Genomic DNA, 19397 nt, shown 5'->3' on the forward strand with positions numbered 1-19397 from the left:
CTTCTTTGTGAATGAGTAGAAACTGCTCTTTTAAGTTAAATGGAAGTAATTTATTCCCATTCACTGACAGAATAAAGCCTAATAATTTTTGGAAAGAGTAACTATGAAACCAAAATGTGGGGTTTGAGTCCAAGTTCATTGTCTCATGAAATTGAAGAATAAAGTCATGGACCAAAAACAGTTAGTGGAACCGAAGTTTATTGAGAAGCCAGTCCTGGAAAAGGTGCAGCTGGGGTTCCAGGAGCAGGCCAGTGTCCGGAGCTTCCTTTCCATGTTGCATTGGGAGTAGTTTAGCTTCCAAGTTAAAGTCTATTAGTCCATGTGTGGAGGCCCACATGGCCATAAGCCACGTGGGTGCAGGGGAGTGCGTCTCCTGCCATCAACCCAAGATCTTAGCAAGTCTGGGAGAAGAGAGAGGGGAGAGGAAGCACACACCTTTTAATTTAGGGGGTAGAGATAGCCTTGCTAGCTCCTGATTGGTCTTTTCAAATAATTCTGCTTTATCAACATCCTTGGAATTGGTTTATGCGCCTTACTATCTTGTGATTGGTTATCTGCTCGCTGCCTGACTTAGAAATATCCATACATTTTCCAGCTTGTGCCTCCCGAGCCCACCCTTCTTTCCCCACCCAATAGGTGTGTCTCACTTAGTAACTCCGCCTAGTTGGGTTCCTCCTCCCATGGTCCTGCCCCAATCTGCCTAGCTTCTTTTGTCTCCTCAACTGAATTAGAACTATATTCATTATTTTTCCAGGCTCCTTGGTTACTGTATTTTACTAAAAAAAAAAAAGAGTACACATCACAATATGAACACCGACATAGCAACATTTATATGGTTATCCTAATGGTTCTGTTAGGGGCAAAAATAGAATATTGGGGAGTAGCTATATTTATAAGAAATATTAATCATGCTCTATTAACTGTGATTACCTTGTTCTGATTAAAGAAAGGATATTCTAACCTGGCTGGGAGTTGTATACCTCCCTTACCACTGGGACCTGGGAGTCAACCTTGAACCTGGGAGTCAACCTTGGAATGTGGTCCATTCTCATTCAAGAACTACCTAATATCATGGGAAGATTAATAACCTTATTGCCCAAACAATGGAGTCCCACCCCAGCCGGCATTGCTTACTTCCCCATGCCTGTAATTCCTACTTTGCCCTGTAATATTTGTCCTATCCAATATAAGCAGCTGTCTTATAGGGTGTTGGAGAGCAGACTTTTGTTGATGACCGCTGCTCTCCCATACTGCTGGCAGTATTGGAATAAACGCTCATATATGATTCAACCATGTCTCTGTTTAATTGAAGTAGTGACAGGCAGCCCAGATCCATTGGTTGTCTGATTTCACTTCTCTGAACTTTCTTACTTCAGCCTCAGCATAGCTATTTCCATCAGTCAGATATCACATGTCTGACCTCTCTGTTGAAGAAAAGGCCCTTGCCATTCACCTTTGAATCCTTGCTGCCTTGAATGGTGTCTACCTCATAGTTCATGGTCCTTAGAGTTAGTGGAGTGGATAATAATAATAAACAACTAATATTTTAAGGGCTTCCAAGATGACAGATACCATGTTTTACATGGATTTAAGGTAAGTATTATATAATACCCATTATACAGATGAAGAAACTGAAGTTTATAGCAATTAAGTAATTTGTCCAAGGTCGCACAATGGCAGAGCTGGGACTCAAACCTGGGGCTAATATTCAAGTCCATTTTCTTAACTACAATATTCTATTGCCCCAGTAAGGGAGAGATTGGGTGGGGTGGGTGGTGACTTCGTTCTGGCCCCACCTCTGGTAAGTTATTTGGTAAAGGAATAAATGCAGGATGAGAAAGATTAGGTCTCTCAAGTTCACAAAGCATGTTAACACATTGTGGACGGATCACAAGAATTCTCGCTTCATATTACACAGTGTTTTACATAGTATCATACTTTAAAAAGATATTAGCTTGTAAGAACATGTAATAAATAACTTCAAAATGCAATGGGTATTTAATTTTAAAGTGTGCCTTTAACATTTATGTAAAACTTTTTTGTGCTTATTCAATAGAAACTTATCTGGTCACTGGGTAAATAAAGCTAGCAATAAAACTACTGGTCCGCAATGTGATAAGGTGGGTTTGGGACTAAAACACTGCTTTTGAGCCTTCTTGCTCCCCTTTCCTGCACCCTATTCCACTGTAGTTAATGAGAAATTAATCTGCCATACCTAGATATGTTATTTGTTCTATTTATTCTTTGCCTTTTTTCTTTCTTTCCTTCTTCTGAATTAATATAGTACTTCTTCAGCATTCCACTTTACCTCCTCAGTTGGCTTTTTAGCTCTCTCTCCTTGTTTTATGTTGTTAGTGGTTCCTTCAGAGCTGTGCTGTCCAATAGGCTAGCCATTAGCTACATTAGCACTTGAATTGAAAGCAGGGACTCAAACAGATACATGTACATCAATGTTCATAACAGCATTATGCACATTAGCCAAAAAGGGGAAGACAATGGGTCCATTAACAAATGAGTGGATAGACAAACTGGTACATATGTAGAACAGATTATTATTCAGCCTTAAAAAGGAATGCAGTTTTGATACATTCTACAACATGGCTGAACCTTGAAAATATTATTCTAAGTGAAATAAGCCATACACAAAAGGATAAATGTATGATTTCACTTATATCAGGTTCCTAGAATAGGTGAATTCTTAGAGACAGAAAATACAATAGAGGTTACCAGGGGTTGGGGGAGGGGAGTTACTGTTTAAAGGTTACAGAATATCTGGGGTGATGAAAAAATATGAAAATGGTGATGATGGTTGCACAACATTGTGAATGTAATTGATGCCACTTAATTGTACACTTAAAGTTGTTAAAAATAAGCTGAACTAGTATTGCTAAACTTATTATTTTGCAATAAATGGCATGAAAACAGAAATCCCAAATTATCATCTACTATTGATATAATTGTTTTTAGAGAAATGATATTTTACAACCAAAAAAATGAAAGAAAGATACATTCTTGTATTAAAACAAAGTTCTTTTTTTTTTTTTTTAAATATATTTTATTGATTTTTCACAGAGAGGAAGAGAGAGGGATAGAGAGTTAGAAACATCGATGATAGAGAAACATCGATCAGTTGCCTCTTGCACACCCCCTACTGGGGATGTGCCCGCAACCAAGGTACATGCCCTCGACCGGAATCAAACCTGGGACCTTTCAGTCCACAGGCCGACGCTCTATCCACTGAGCCAAACCGATTTCGGCAAAACAAAGTTCTTTACAATCAAGACAGTTGGCAGCATCACATTGAAATTAATATTATTCTTATTTTGTTTATTTTGCTGGGGCCTGGTAAAAATGATTCATGTACCTCCTCATGTTTGTGGGCAGGCACTTCAGAACCACTGCTGATCACCTCAAAAAAGGCTTTTTGAGCTAACAGGATGACACCTGGGACATTTTATAGTGGCAGTTATGAGTGATCCAGTGCATCACTGTCTAATTTTATGTTATCCCTGGAGTATGCACTATAAATTGTATGCAGAATATTTATATGCAATCTTCCCAACAGTGTAATAATTGGTGAGAGACAATAATATTTTGAATTATATTTTTATGACATTTGTCACTTTTATAGTGACCACATAGCACTTGTGCAACTTAAAAAGATGATTTAAAAAGTATTCACCTAGATGGTGCAAGTAGAGATTGTTACTTTCTTTTTTTAATTTATCTTTATTGTTGAGAGTATTACAAATGTCCCCCATTGTTCCCCTCCACCCAGTTCCTGCCCCACCCCAGGCCTTCACCACCTTATTGTCTGTGTCCATGGATTATGCATATATGCATATAAATTCTTATTTCATTTCCTCAAACCTTAAAGAATGCCTAAAGGGTCTTTAAAAGCAGCTACCTGTTGTAGGAGTACCATTTGTGTGTTTCTTTAATGTTCGCACTTTCCATAGAAGAGAAAAATTTAAAGTGATTAATGAACAATTTTTGTTTTTGCAAGAGGGGGGATGTTTTGCAGCTGTAGTGAATTGTCTTTGGAAGATTAATATAAGATGTTAAAACTGACTTGTCAAGAAATAGTTAAAATAAATGAACATGTCTTTGTTAAAATGTAAATTGTGGAAATACATCAGTATTTCTTTCCTTATTGAACAGGAGAAGTACTCTCTCCAAAGCATACCCCCGTGATTGTATTTCCTCCAAGGACTGAGCTTCAGATATTTGGAGCAAACAAAGAACACGCATGTGGAAGCAGTATTACGATCACACTGTATTAGCTTAACCTCAAGTGTGACCATGGCCTAGCTCTAGGGACAGAAAGGCAGAGCGAACCCCTCTTCTGGAGTTAGATATGTTATGTGGCCATGGAACTTTGGCCCTGGATCTTATCTCTTACTTTCCTTCACTGGAGACAGGAAGACCTATTTATATTGCACATTTTTTATTTAGAAGGTCAGTTGCAACATGGAGAAAAAGCTGAAATAAACTGCTTTCTACAACCTTTTTGGCAACAGCTTTCATATCCAGGAATGAAGACTCCACTTAATTCAAACTGGGAGCAGATTTTAAAATGTCAGGGACAGCTGCAGGGTGATTCTCTCTTAGTCTCAGGGCTCGAAATACTTGTCAGGCTGGGAAAACAAGGAGAAAGAAGCTATCCTCCAGCTGTTCAAGTAGAAATCAATTCCTGCAAAAGATCCCAGTTAAAACCAGCCACTTTTCTCCTTCCCCCCACTGGCTCTCTGGCAGGCCTTCCTCAGTTCCATGCTGCACACTCTCCACTGTCTCCCCTCCCAGGCCTGTGCCATGAGTTGAAAGAGCATGAGCTGAAAACAATGTGTTCACGGGGAACCCCCGGAATCCTGCCTGCTTGGCAAATGTTTACTTCACTGAGCCCCACGTTCCTTACATGTGCCATGGGGATGATGGCCTCCATTTTTCCAGGCTGTTTTGTGACAGGGTATCTATATATATATATAAAGAGCCAGGGTCCATATCATCCAAAGCGACCAAAGGCTTGACCGAACACTGGAAGTCAGTCCTGCAGTCAGTGTTGCAGGCGCCTCAGCGACCCAGCACTGACTGCCGAGGGGGCTGTGATCAGACCCGGAGAGAAAAGCAGGGTCTGATCGCAGCCCCCGTGGCAGTCGGTGCTGGGTCAGCGTGGCGGAAGGCAGTCCTGGAGACCCAGCACTGACTGCCGCACTGTGGGGGTCTCAGTGACCCAGCACTGGCTGCCGAGGGGACTGCAATCAGGTCTGGACAGAGGCTGGGAGAGAAAAGCAGGGTCTGATAGCAGCCCCTGTGCAGTCAGTGCTGGGTTGGCATGGCGGAAGTCAGTCCTGCAGTCAGTGAACATAGGGTCGATTAATATTAAGTGAACATAGAGTCAATTAATATCTCTTTGAGAGGAGTTGAGAATATAAAGTACAGTGTAGAGCAATTACTTATATTATTTCACATAAAACTCTTTTCAACTAAGATATTGTCCTTTATTTAAAATGTATCTTTATTGTTGAAAGTATTACAGATGTCCCTTTGTTTTAGTTTTTGTTTTTCCCATTGATCTCCTCCACCCTGCACCCGCCCCTTCCAGGCCTTCACCAGACTGTTGTCTGTGTCCGATGGCTATTCCTATCTAATACATAAAAATCTAGAAAGATTTAGAGAAAATAAAATAAAAGATATGCCAGGTAAATATTGAACAGGAGAGCTGAAGTTGCTGCATGAATACTGGATATAGGCTTGAAGTTGTGAAAACACAACTCATGAGATAAAGTTAGTCGTTGTAACATAACAAAAGGTTCCTTTCACTAAAGAGATAAGATGGTTCCCGATACTTATACACATAACAGAACAGTGTGGGGGTTCAGAATGAGACTCACCAAGATGTGTCTCAGTGGTATGCAGATTTTTGAGCTAAGGACAATTTTAACTTTAGGCTCAAGTGAAAATTCTGCTCCTCCCTTTAACTACCTAAAAAAAATTGAATTAGAGGCCTTGCCCGTAATAAGACATTATCCTATATAATAAAAGGCTAATATGCAAATTGACTGAACAGCAGAACAACCGGTTGCTATAACACGCACTGACCACCAGGGGGCAGAAGCTCAATGCAGGAGCTGTCCCCTGGTGGTCAGTGTGCTCCCACAGGGGGAGCGCTGCTCAGCCAGAAGCCCTACTCATGGTGGTGGAAGCCTCTCCTGCCTCCGCGGCAGTGCTAAGGATGTCTGACTGATGGCTCCCAGGCTGCAAGAGGGTGCAGTCCAGGCTGAAAGACCCCCCTCCCCTTCTGAGTGCACAAATTTCGTGCACCGGGCCTCTAGTAGGGTATAAAAAACCTCACATGTAATTAACTAACTAACCAAGAATTAAAAGTAAGGATATACTAATAAAACATATAGTCTAAAATATTAATAGTTTCATATGTAAGCATGTTGCAGGAAGCAGCAGTTCCCGTTCCTCTTTTTGCTGGCCTCGGCCATAGAGGAGTAGCAGATGCTCATGGCTGACCAGGCCTTTAACATCCTGTGCCCAGATATCAGCAATGAAACCCACAGAGAAAGAAAACACCAGACACTGACACACACAAAAGAGAACAGTGAAACTACTCAAGACTGGAATGTGAAACTGGACATTGACAGAATTCCTTAGTTCCCCTCTTTCCACTATCTCCCTAAAAAACCCCTGCCTGCATTGAGATGCTAAGATGGGCTTTGGAACAAGAGTTCCCCATCTTCTCAGGTGATCAGCACTTGAATAAACCTCTTTCTCTTTTCACCAGTACCTGTTTCATGAATTTGACTTTTTTTTTTTTTGGCAGCAGGCAGTCAATCCTTGGTTCCAGTTTCAGTTTGAGGATTAAATGAAGTAGTTCATGAAAAAGCATCTGTTGCACACTAGGCATTCAATGAATGTTAAAACAGAACAAAGCAAAACCCCAAGTCTCTCTCTTTTATATTGTGCCTCAGTGCCATCCTCCTTTGCTATTGTTCCCACATCCTCAGCCCTGACCTATGTTCCTTTGCTCCTGAGCTGGTGGAGTACCTCTGGTCTGGTCTCCCAGCCTGGAGTCCTTTCTTCCAAGCCTTCCTCTGTGCCATGGGGACAAAGTGTTTTGCACCCCACTGGACACTCATCTCCCATACTCAACCCTCTGCATGTTCTTCTCTATGCTTAGGATGGTGCCAAGCCCCTTGGTTTGGTATTCTTGGCCTTCATAGTTGATTTTTCCAAAGAAGCTCCAAGCTTTCCCTTCAGGACTTTCCTATTCACACCAAGTGGTTTGCCTTTTGACCCCTTTCAAGAAGGCCATGTGAGTTCCCACCTCCACTCTTTGCCTGTCCCACTCTTCTCCCACTTCTCCTTTCTTCTGATTCAGAGTTACTTTTCCATCCCAATTACATTGGCCCAGGGTGGTCTCTCTCCTCTGATGTCCACCAGGCTACCTCACCATCCCAGTGACACTGTTTTATATAAGTTTGTCCCTTCATCTGGACTTAGAGCCCCTTGAGGGGCTGTCGTGTAAACCTTTAGACCTCGGGAATCTAGCAGAGTGTGCTTCACATGACCAATAAATCTGAGTAACTGAGGAGAAGCAAAATGGGGTGTGTAAAAAGAAGGTTCCTCCTGACCTGTCCCCTAGCCCCTCACCCCACACATGTAGCTCTGTCTCAGATAATTGCTCACCATTATTCACTCCTGGGCTTTACTCTTCATTTACTCTTTAACAACTTTTTATTGAGCACCTACTATGAACTAGGCACTGTGGGTGCCATAGTGGAGAAAGCATTTCCTAAGTTCATTTGTTTATAGAAACATTATTTCAATTCACTTCATAAGTACTAAGAAGGCCAGGGGCAAAATCAGGTTTTGTAGAGCCTAACACTTTCATGATTTGTGGGCCCTCATGAAGAAAAAAATTTGCAAACACAAATTGATATTTCAAATGATAAGATAAATAATATATCATTCAATTTTAAACCATTAAGTTTAAAATGCTGACACCACAAGCATCACATAATCTATAAAAATAACATTTTAATTAATTAATTCTCTGGATATCCTCTAACTACTCTTTCACCTAATGTTTTGTTTTTTGTTATTTTTTTACTTCACTCTCTACAGATGACAATTTTAGGAAGATAATTTCTTCTTTCCTCTAGCATTATTTTTTGTTGTTGTTTATACTTAGTATTTTGTTTGTATGCTGCTGCCAGTGTACATAAAATAATCATCTTTGTGAAATAGAAATTCATGAAATTTAGAGAGGAAGATGTTAAGGACGGACAAAAGCAGAAGTTTCTGTAGTATGGCACATGTTATAGGGCAAGCTTTTTGTATAGGCTTCAAATATAGCTCTCTTTGAATATTCACCGGTTCATGAAAAGTGGTTTAGAACACCTTCAAAGATTCATTTCACTACAAAAAAGAACAGACTTTCCGGGGTTCAAAGGGATTGGTACTTGAAGGTATTCACATCAGCAGGGGGTCGTATTGAGTATTCTGCAGACAGAATTGTTTCAAATCTGCAGCTGCTTGGGGAATCTTCACACAGTTGAGCAGAGCCTCCAGCCAGAGCTGTTGAATCACTGTCTTCATAGAGGTGGTGCTGGCAGAACCAGATTGTACACACGAGAGCTGGCAGATTTGTGGGTAGTGGGGTAGTGGGTCCACAGGTTGTGAGTCCTCAGAAGCCAGACAGTGGGACAGTGAAGCGAGGAGCCTCTTCTAGCATCATTGATTGAAGTTTTTTTTTTTTTTTAAATTATTGATAGCTTACAAAAAATTATTAGTTTCCCAATTTGTTTCTGGTAAAATTTTAAGATTATTGTCAAATTTGGGAAAATATCAACTGAGTTTTTTTCTTACAATACTTGCACCGAGGACTTTTCAACTTTTTTGGTATATTAATTTCTAAAGAAGTGTTTGAGTTAGAAACACTTATAAACCATCTTGTCACCAGGCCTTCATTTCATGGCTTCTTATGAGTTTTAGGTTTTTATTGTTACTAGTGGTTTGTGACAAATCAATAAGAGTTCAATGTTTTCCCATTTTGCTATAGGACTTACTTCTCTTCATTAATTGGAATATCAAACAACCCAAATAGCCTATTCTTTACTTTCATTCAACGTGTATTACTTCCTCGTAATGAGCTACTACTTTAGGTTTAATATAAAGACAAAACTTTCCACTACTTACTTCTCAATATCAGAATAATTTCTACTAATTACACTGCTCATCTCTATGACTTTTGTTTTAGATTACATTTATTTTTAGCTGGATTCAATAAATTTAATGATGATCAAAATAAATATCTAAGTTGGAACTCTGTAATTTTTCACTTTTAAAAATATACATTCCAAAACCTCTTGCCAAATTGCAAGTGAAACAGTATTAGGGAAAACAACTTTCTCAAAATATCTATCTCTTAAAAAAACAACAACAACAAAAAAGAAAATGGTTTGTTTATATTGTATTAGCTGAATCAAGCACATTTCTATAAGAATGAGTTTCCATTTTGACTAGGTGTCTATAGGAACTGAATCTTTCACTTACAATTATAAATGTTCAATGATTGAAAACATCCCACAGATTCCATTTCAAACCTTGTTTCTCCCCTACAATCCACATACTTCTGTTTGGTGGTATGGAGAGTCTGTAAAGCAATGAACCTTTACCTCAGTGCCAGCAGATCAGCAGAGTGGTTGATAGGAGCAGTCTTGATGCAATTCTTACACCAAAACCAGCTGCAGTAGTTCTATACATACATGTGACTGGAAACCACAAAAACATACCCACTAGGCAGCTAAATGGAAGCCAATCAATCTCCCCTTAGCACCATTCTCAAAATGCCATTAGCCTCTCCACATCAGCCAATGGGAGAGGGAGTGTGATGGAGAGTTTGTCAGATGGTGGTCTTAACCCATCTCGGGTTTTACCAATTTTATAAATTATGACCTGTGTGAACACATTGCTGAAGACCCTCCTAAGTCTCCAAAGGGGCCATAGAAATGCGGGCTCTGGAGCCAACTGCATTCACTCCATCGTAAGTCTACTTGGCAAAGGGCGGGTGTTAGCCCTATGGTGACTTCCAAGGACACGATTCCTTTAGAGAGCAGTGCCTCTCAGAGTGAGATCCATGGATTAGCAGCATGAGAGTCACCCAGGCTTGTAAAGATGCAAATTCTTGGGCCCTACCTCAGATCTATTGAATCAGAACTCAGAAGTCTTTAGGTGGTTCTGATGCAGACTAAAGGCTTGAGAACTATTCTTTTAGAATGCTGCTATCCACTATGGTAGCCACTGGCTACATTTGGCTACTCAAATTAATTAAAATGAAATAAACCTGAAAATTTGTAGTACTCAATAGCTACATGATGCCAGTGGCTATCATATTGGACAGTGCTGCTTTAGAATATATGTCATCTAGGTCCTCCCCCATCCCCAGTTCCTGCACACTTAGGGTCCAGTTATCTATCTCATCTATAGCATTTGCACGCATTATGTATATCAGCATTATTTATTTGTGTCTACTTCTCCATCTATAAAGTGCACGAACTGCAGGTCTCTGTGCTATTCATCTTTCTATCCACAGAGCCTGGCATTGAGTCTAGTATGTAATGATAGTTTAACAAATGTTTATGTAATAAACAACAAGTGAAAAAATGCCAACAAAACGATTCTTATTAAGCCACCAAGACATTTTCTATGTTTCTTCTGTAATTATAATTTGTGTGCTTATCTTATGTAAGAATGCTTTCAATGTATTATGAATGCTCTGATTTGAAGAAGACCAAATCTAGTTTTCAGTTGAGGAAGACCTACTGGCCTCACATTTACACTGTTATTCAAAGGGTAAATGGGAGCAACCGCTATAAACATAATCTTTACTGAAATAAAATTATTTTTTACAGCAATCTCAGGTTGTTCTTAAAATAAATAACACAGGAGGGAACAAACATTGATGATAATGCCATTCAGTTAATAACACTAAGATAGCCAAATTATTCCACCTAGTTAAATCATCTTTATCTAGCTCATGAAAGGAAGATAATTTAATTTCAGGAGATTGGAAGCATTGATTGAGCTGTCAGTCCCTAAGGCATTTATTAGACAAATGAGATCAATGAAAAAGAAATGTTGTTTTTTTTCATCTTTAATTACCATAGGATTTATAGCTAAACTTAGGAGAGTTGATTTTTAAAACATAACATTTCCCTAAAAGTTGATATCCACAAGACATTGCAGATAAAGTTTTTACAGTGGATCAGACAAAAGGTGGCTCTTGGGTTTTATGCTGTATCATCACCTTCCAACCTGCAGTCTTTGTTCTGAAGCCAAAGGCTGCAAAGCCTAGGAGCAGCCAGAGTTCCTGTCTATTGCATTTCGAATTGCACAGACCTTCAACAGATTAATTTTAGCCATTATTACAGAGTGCACCAGCTACACACAATGTTTTCCCTCTAGAAAGGAAGAGATTTTTTAAAAAATTTAAAATTCAGTTCTAATAAATGTCCAGTTTGGGTTTAGTGGAGATGAAGATGGAGGAGAATTTGCACACTGCATCTCAGCCTTTTTCAGTGTTTAACTATGAGGAACAAAACAAATAATCCTTTTCTTCCCCACCAGGCTGTATTTACACCAATGCAGCCATATCATCATGGCAACACCACTACATCTAGCTTTCTTCCAATTTCAATCACGTTTGCTTGTGCCAAAGGTGAGGAAGCCTCACTAAGGGTGGGCAAGACTGGCAGGGGGGCAGTGAGGATAATCACACGCCATGTTCAGACGGGGCCCAATATGTGCCTCTAAAGAGATGAGGCTGTGATGGGCAGGGTGAGACGAGAGAACGCTGGGCAATACTGGTCAGGTAGGTGCCTCATCTCTGCTTTTTTAAAGTTTTCTCATGTGTGGGGTCTTTGGTCAAGCACCTTCCCTGGGTTTAGCCCAGATGCTTCACTGCTAAGTCTCAACAAGGGAGAGAATATTGAAAGTAGGAAGCAAGGCCAATTTAGCTCTATTTCTAGGACATGTGTCCTCGTGAATTCAAAGACAGGGGCCTAGACCCATTCATGGGAAAGTGTATTGGAAGAGGCATTCATTCTAGGGACAGGAAGACCTGGCTTCAAAATCCAGCTCTACCTCTTAGAAGCTATTAATGGACCTCCCTGAGCCTCAGTTCCCCTATTTGTAAATGATGAAATAGTATAATAGCAGTGTTAACATAAAAACAAAAAAACAAACAAAAAAATACAACACATTGAAACCTGTAAAGAATTTTTGTGAGTTTATTTGAGCCAAACTGTTGATATATGCCGGGAAGCAGAACCTCATCAAATTGAGATAATGCTCTGGAGAATGGCAGGTTACATCTATATTTATACATTGCAATCAAAGGAAGGGATGTAGGTGGGTTACATGAAATCCACTGGTGATAGACTAGGGAGGCAGGAGAAAGCAAAGCGGGGAAACCCCTGGGATTAAATAAAAAGTAAAATGATGAACACACACTTAGGTGGGTGCAGGAACAATTAACATGATAATGAAGAAATGTGTGGTATCTGTCCTGGCGCTCAGCACATTTGGTTGTGCCCCAGGGGGTCCAAAAAAGGGAAGTTACAAGTTACCCAGATACTTCAAGGGTATGTTATTATAGATGCAAAAAGACACATAGATTCAGTTAAGGTAAAGGTTGACCTTGTCAGTGAAGATACCGGCCTAGGACGTAACTGCTTTTAGTTAGTTTAATTTCAGACCATCCTTTGTGGTTACTTTAGGTCTCTGAGTTTGTAAGACCGCCATGCAGGCCTCCCCTGAGCTTGTCAGGTTAGCATGTGGCCCCTTTCGTCCACAACAGTTACTAATGTTCCTAACTCTTTAAATGTGATGTCTCCTCTCCCTTTTAACTAAGAGTTCCCCACTGTTCTTTTGGCCTACAAATCTATCCTAGTGGCCCCTTAGGTCATGCTGTGCTATTTGGCTATTGGGTCACTTCTAATTCCTTTCTCTACTCAGTGAGATTTCTTCAATGTGTGGGTACAACCTCCTATATAAGCACACTTATAGTGACTCTCCCAACCCATAGACCCTCAATCTGGTCTCTCGGCATCCCTTCCTAGCCCTCTGAAGACTTCCAAGGGGAAGTGATAAAGGGGTTGAATCCCCCTTTCCCTGTGCTCTTCCTCTGAAGCACAGCTATAAACTCTGAAAATAATGTAAGAGACAAGCAAAGGAAAATTCTGAAAGAAAAAAGATGAATTTGTTTAGAATCCTGAGGCTGGAGGAACAACATAGAGAGAGGCACGGCATTTTACAACTTCAACCACAGAAAAAGGCCACCAGACCTAGCATTTCCCCTTGGCACTCAACTTAACATTGGAAGCAGAATAGGGAGGCTGATTCTGCCACTACATTGAAGCTGAGTCCCTCTGACTACATTCAGTGTGCCCAATACCACTGGCCATTGGGAGTCCCACCAACAATGAGCAGCCAGGGGAGGCAGTCTTCCCTGAGAGAAGATAGAAATACTGAGCTTGAGGACAGAACAATAGAATTCAGCCAATATGAACAATATAAAGAAAAAAAAAAAAGACTGGAAATAAATGAACAGAGACTCAGGGATTGTGGGCAATAGAAAAGATTCAACATTTGTATCATCAGAGTATGAGAAAAAGAGAAAGATTGGATTGAAAGATAATTTGAAGAGATAGTGGCTGGAAACTTCCCAAATTTGTCAAAGAACACAAAATAACAGATCCACAAAGATGATAAGTCAAAAGAAAGCCACGCCAGGCATGCCATAATTAAACCTTAGAAGTATAAAAAAATCTTGGAAGCAGTCAGAGATAACAAACACATAATCTGTATAGGAACACCAATTCAAATGAGAGAGATTTCTCTTCAGAAGGAAGAGAGATTTCTCTTGGAGGCCAGAAGGAAGTGACACATATTTTTCAAATGCTGAATGAAAAGAACTGTAATCACAAATTGTTTATCTGGTGAAACTATCCTTCAGAAATGAAGAGGAAATAAAGATATTCTGAGACAAAGGAAAATGAAAGGAATGTGTTGCTATTGGACCCACCCTTAAAGATTGGCTATAGAAAATCTTAAAGCAGAAATGATAAAAAGAAATCATGAATCATCAGGAAGGAAGAGAGAACAATGGAAAGAGTAGAAATATAGGTGCATGTAGTATCCTTTTCCTCATGAGTTTTGCAAATTGTGTAGTAAAGAATTAACCTTACCTAAAGAGAGTTCTGGCCTTTGCACTTAGCTTCTCGGAGGTAATCTTGAACCCCTTGGAATATCTTACTTGATAAGAGCATCTTTATTTACCTAGGAACCTGGGATCACATCAGACAGTCTATTTATGGTGTGGGTTTTGGGCTATTGGTAACTGTTCAACTTCTAGAGTGGTTAGAAACGAAGGTCAGCCATAAGCTTGCATAACCACACCAACTCTGGATACAAAGACTCAGGTGGGCTTCCCTGGTTGGCAATACATTATGACTACTGACACACATAATTGTCAGGAAAAGTTAGCACTGTCCACAACTCCACTGGGAGAGTACAGCTGAACTTCCCACATGAAACTCTCTTGGACTCCTCCCCAAAGATGATAAGTCAAAAGACTTATTCTTTTCCTTCAATAAACCATATCTGTGAGTGTAATAGCTTTCGGTTTTTGTAAGATCACTCATGTAAATTTGGAGACTCCCAAAATTACATGAGTGATCTTACAAAAACCGAAAGCTTGGTGGAAATTGGGAACTCCTGAACTCTCCATAAATCATATTAGAGGACTGGAACAAAAATTATAACATCTACCTTATACTCAAGACAATAATATCTAAAAAGGAGGAAAAAATGGGCCAAAATAGTGGTGAGATTTTGACATCTCACTCAAAGTGTTCATATTGATAGTGGTAGACTATTATAAACCACATATGAGCAATTCAGAGCAACCATTATGAAAACTAGACGAAGAGGCACACTAAAAAGCATTCCAAATAAATAAAGATGGAACCATAAAAAGTGTCTATATAACCCACAGGAATATAAGAAAAGAGAAACAGGAATAAAAATTAAGCAGAATATAATTAAATGGCATCACAAACATGAAAATATCAGTATTTACCTTAAAAGTAAATGGTCTAAATACATAAGTCAAAACAAAGAGGTTTTAAAAAAAAATTTTAAAAACTACCAATCTATATGTTGCTTCTAAGAAACTCACTTCAGATTTCATTACATAAATTAAAAGTAAAAGAATATGAAAAAGATATATGATAATGAAATCTTTAATAAAGAAATGAGAGTGGCTATATTATTATCTGATAAAGTAGACTTCAGAGCAAAAAAATTACCAGAGAAAAAAAGGTACATTATATAATGATAAAAAGATCAATCTACGAGGGAGGTATAATGTTCCTAAATATGTGTGCACCAAAAACAGGACCTCAAAATACACAAATTAAAGCTGATAAAGCTGAAAGGAGAAATAGAAAAAACCCACAATTATAACTAGACTTCAACATCACCTTCTAGCAACTGGTAGAGCAGCTAGACAAAAAAGCAGCAAGGAGATAGCACATCTGGACAATACCATGAGATCAGCAGAATCTAATTGACATAAAATATATAGACTACTCCACCCAACAACTGCAGAACACATTTCTAGAACCCCTATGGAACATTCACCAAAATATCCTCATACCCTGGGCCATAAAACAAGACTCAGCAAATTTCAAAGAAATTATACAGAACTAGAGGCCCGGTGCATGAAATTCGTGCACGGAGGGGGTTGTCCCTCAGCCCAGCCTGTACCCTCTCCAACATGGGACCCCTTGAGGGATGTCCAACTCCTCGTTTAGGCCCGATCCCACCGGACATCCCTCTCACAATCCAGGACTGCTGGCTCCCAACTGCTTGCCTGCCTTCCTGATTGCCTCTAACCACTTCTGCCTGCCAGCCTGATCACCCCTAACCACTCTGCTGCCAGCCTGTTTGCCCCCAACTTCCCTCCTCTGCCGGCCTGGTCACCGCTAACTGCCCTCTCCTGCAGGGTTGATCACCTCCAACTGCCCTCCCTTGCAGGCTTGGTCCCTCTCAACTGCCCTCCCTTGCAGGCCTGGTCCTTCTCAACTGCCCCCCCCTTGCAGGCCGGGTGCCTCCCAACTGCCCTCTCCTGCTGGCCATCTTGTGGTGGCCATCTTGTGTCCACATGGGGGCAGGATCTTTGACCACATGGAGGCAGCTATATTGTGTGTTGCAGTGATGATCGATCTGCATAGAACTCTTTTATTAGATAGGATAGAGGCCTGGTACAGGGGTGGGGGCCAGCTGGTTTGCCCTGAAGGGCGTCCTGGATCAGGTGGGGGTTCCCTTGGGGTGTGGGGCGGCCTGAGCGAGGGGTCTGTGGTGGTTTTCAGGCCGGCCACGCCCCCTGGCAACCCAAGTGGAGGCCCTGGTAACTGGAATTTATTTTCCTTCTACAATTGAAACTTTGTAGCCTGGAGCAGAGCCAAGCCTGGGGCTCCCTCCGAGGCCGGCAGCCATTTCTGTTGGGGTTATAATTGAAACTTTGTTGCCTTAAGCGGGTGGGCTTGGCCAGGGTGTGTGGAAAGCTTTGCTTCCCCTGTTGCCGGCGGCAACCCTGGCCTGCTCTCTCAAGCTCCATTCTGCCGCCATTTGTTTGAATTTGTTTACCTTCTGTAATTGAAACTTTGTAGCTTGAGTGGAGGCTTAGGCCTGGCAAAGGCAGGCGGAAAGCTTGGCTTCCTCTGTTATCTAGGAAACCTTGCTCTCTGTGGCTTTAGCCATCTTGGTTTGGGTTAATTTGCATACTCGCTCTGATTGGATGGTGGGTGTGGTTTGTGGGCAGGGCTTGTGAGTGTGTCGGAGGTATGGTCAATTTGCATATTTGTCTATTATTAGATAGGATTTGTTCTCTGACTCTGTTGGAATCAAACCAGAAACCAATAACAAAATGAAGATGGGAAAATCTCTAAACACATGAATTTTAAACAACACACTTTTAAATAATCCATAGATCAAAGAGGATCCTCAAAAGGAAAATTTTAAAAACATAGAAATGAATGAAAATGATAACACAGGATATAAAAAAAAAGTGAGATGCAGGTAAAGCAATGCAGAAAAAGAAATTATAGCATAAATGAAGAAAGGTCTCAAATCAGTAATCTATACTCCTGCTATAAGAAACTAGAAAAAACACACCAATATCAATCCAAAGAAAGCATAACAGAGGAGATAATAAAGAACAGAAATCGAGTAAGTGGAAAGTAGGAAAATGATAGAGAAAATCTCTGAAACAGAAAGCTGGTTATTTGAAAAAAAAAAATCAATGGAATTAAAATACCTCTAGCAATATTGACAAAAATGAAAAGAGTGAAAACATCAATACCGACATCAGAAATGAACTAGAGGATTTCACTACAGATTCTGCAGCCATTGAAAAACTAACAAGGGAATGTTTTGAACACTTTTGCTCATAAAATTGAAAGCTTGGCAGAAATGGATTATTTCCTAGAAAACAAACTACTCAAACATAGCCAAGATAAAATAGATCATTTTACTATACCATAACCATTAAAGAAATCGAATTTATAATTAAAACCAATCTGAAAAAGAAATCTTTAGGCTCCAATGGATTCACAGCATGTGTTGGGAGCCCTTGAGCCTACCCGCAGGCTCTGTGATTTGCTAGCAGGACTCATAAACTCAGCATGCTGTGAACTCATGGTTATGATTTATTACAGTGAAAGGATACAGAATAAAATCAACAAAGGGAGACAGGGCACAGTCTCGAGGAAATCAGGTACAAGTTTTGGAGAGCCATTTTCCAGTGGAGTGAAACATTCTTAATTCCTCCAGCAAAGGGTAATGACAACACATGTGAAGTCTTGCCTACAAGGAAGCTTGCTTGAGCCTAGAAATCCAAGATTTTTCATCAGGGTTGCTTATGAAGGCACCTGTGTGACAGACCACAGTCACTGAGATGCCAGACACCCAGAGGAAAGCAGTGGTTTAGCATGAACCACATCCCAGGAACAGTTTAGGCACAGTGAGCCACTGTTAACATTCAGGGAAAGTGCCATATCACCATAGGGATTTATCTGCCACCCAGGTTTCCAAACACCAGCCAAGGGCCAACATTGCAAGCAGCTCTTTGTAAGAATCACAGTCTCAGGTCTGCACGTTAACTCTTCTCTGCATACTGGAGAATTCTACCAAACAACTAAAGAAAAACTAAAAGCAATTCTATACAATCTCTTCCAGAAAACAAGAGAAAGGAACACTTCCTAATTTTTAAAAAATATTTTTAAATTTATTGAGATGATATTAGTTAATAAGATCTATATATATAAAAAGAAGTAATATGCAAATTAAGTTGGTACACCATAACGGTCATGACCAGCTCAGGACAAGGGGCTGGGCGCGGCCTGAGACTGAGAGAACAACACACAGGGGTGCCTGCTCTGAGCTGCTGTGACCAGACTGTGGCTTAGGCTCGCTCCCCTTAGGGAGTGAGCCTAAGCCATCAGTAGGACATCCCCTGAGGGCTCCCAGACTGTGAGAGGGGGCAGACTGGGCTGAGGGACCACACCCCCATGCACGAATTTTGTGCACCAGACCTCTAGTCTTACCTAATAATAGACAAACATGTAAATTGCCCATACCTTCGCTACGCCCATAGCCAATCAGAGTGAGTATGCAAATTAACCCAAAAAAGATGGCAGTTCATTTGCATACATAGGCGCCCAGTGCCTGTGTCCCAGGAACATTCTGGCACCCAGGTCACTGTGAGGTAAGACCGGGTGGGCCCAGAGCAGCCTGGGAAGGGCCTGAGCCAGGGGGCTCCTGGGCAGGGCCAAGCCTGCAACCAGAATGAGGGGGCAGAAGTAGAGCCTGCAATTGCAGGGAGCTGGGGGTCTACTCCTGCCCAATGCCGAAAGGCTGAGGCAGGAGTGGAGCCTGCGTAGTGGGCAGGAGAGGAGCCTGCGATCGAGGGAGCTGGGGGTTCCCTGCCTAAGGCTGAAAGCTTCTGACAGAGGCTTTTGGCCTGGGCAGGGTCCAGCCCGTGATTGGTGTGAACTGTAGAGGAAACACCTTTTCTGATTGTACATTGGCTAAGCTTCCTGTATGCCACTGGTAATATTCTTAGTAACTTGGGTAATAAGAATCCAAAAAGGTGATCTGGGGTTTTTCCACCACACTTCTGGAGAAAAAAAATGAAGGCCACTGCTGGAGGGCTAAGAAATGTCATATCCTGCCCTGGCCGGTTTGACTCAGTGGATAATGCCTCGGCCTGCCGACAACAGGGTCTGGGTTCGATTCTGATCAAGGGCATGTACCTAGGTTGC

At 40.8% G+C, this 19397-nt stretch overlaps 1 pseudogene; it reads right to left on the reverse strand.

Moving 5' to 3' along the window:
* Positions 1–8427: 8427 nt before the first annotated feature.
* On the reverse strand, positions 8428–11433 carry LOC103298129 (guanine nucleotide-binding protein G(I)/G(S)/G(O) subunit gamma-5-like; annotated as a pseudogene).
* Positions 11434–19397: the final 7964 nt, after the last annotated feature.

Source organism: Eptesicus fuscus, chromosome 9 (assembly GCF_027574615.1).
Source record: "Eptesicus fuscus isolate TK198812 chromosome 9, DD_ASM_mEF_20220401, whole genome shotgun sequence".
Classification (NCBI taxonomy): domain Eukaryota; kingdom Metazoa; phylum Chordata; class Mammalia; order Chiroptera; family Vespertilionidae; genus Eptesicus; species Eptesicus fuscus.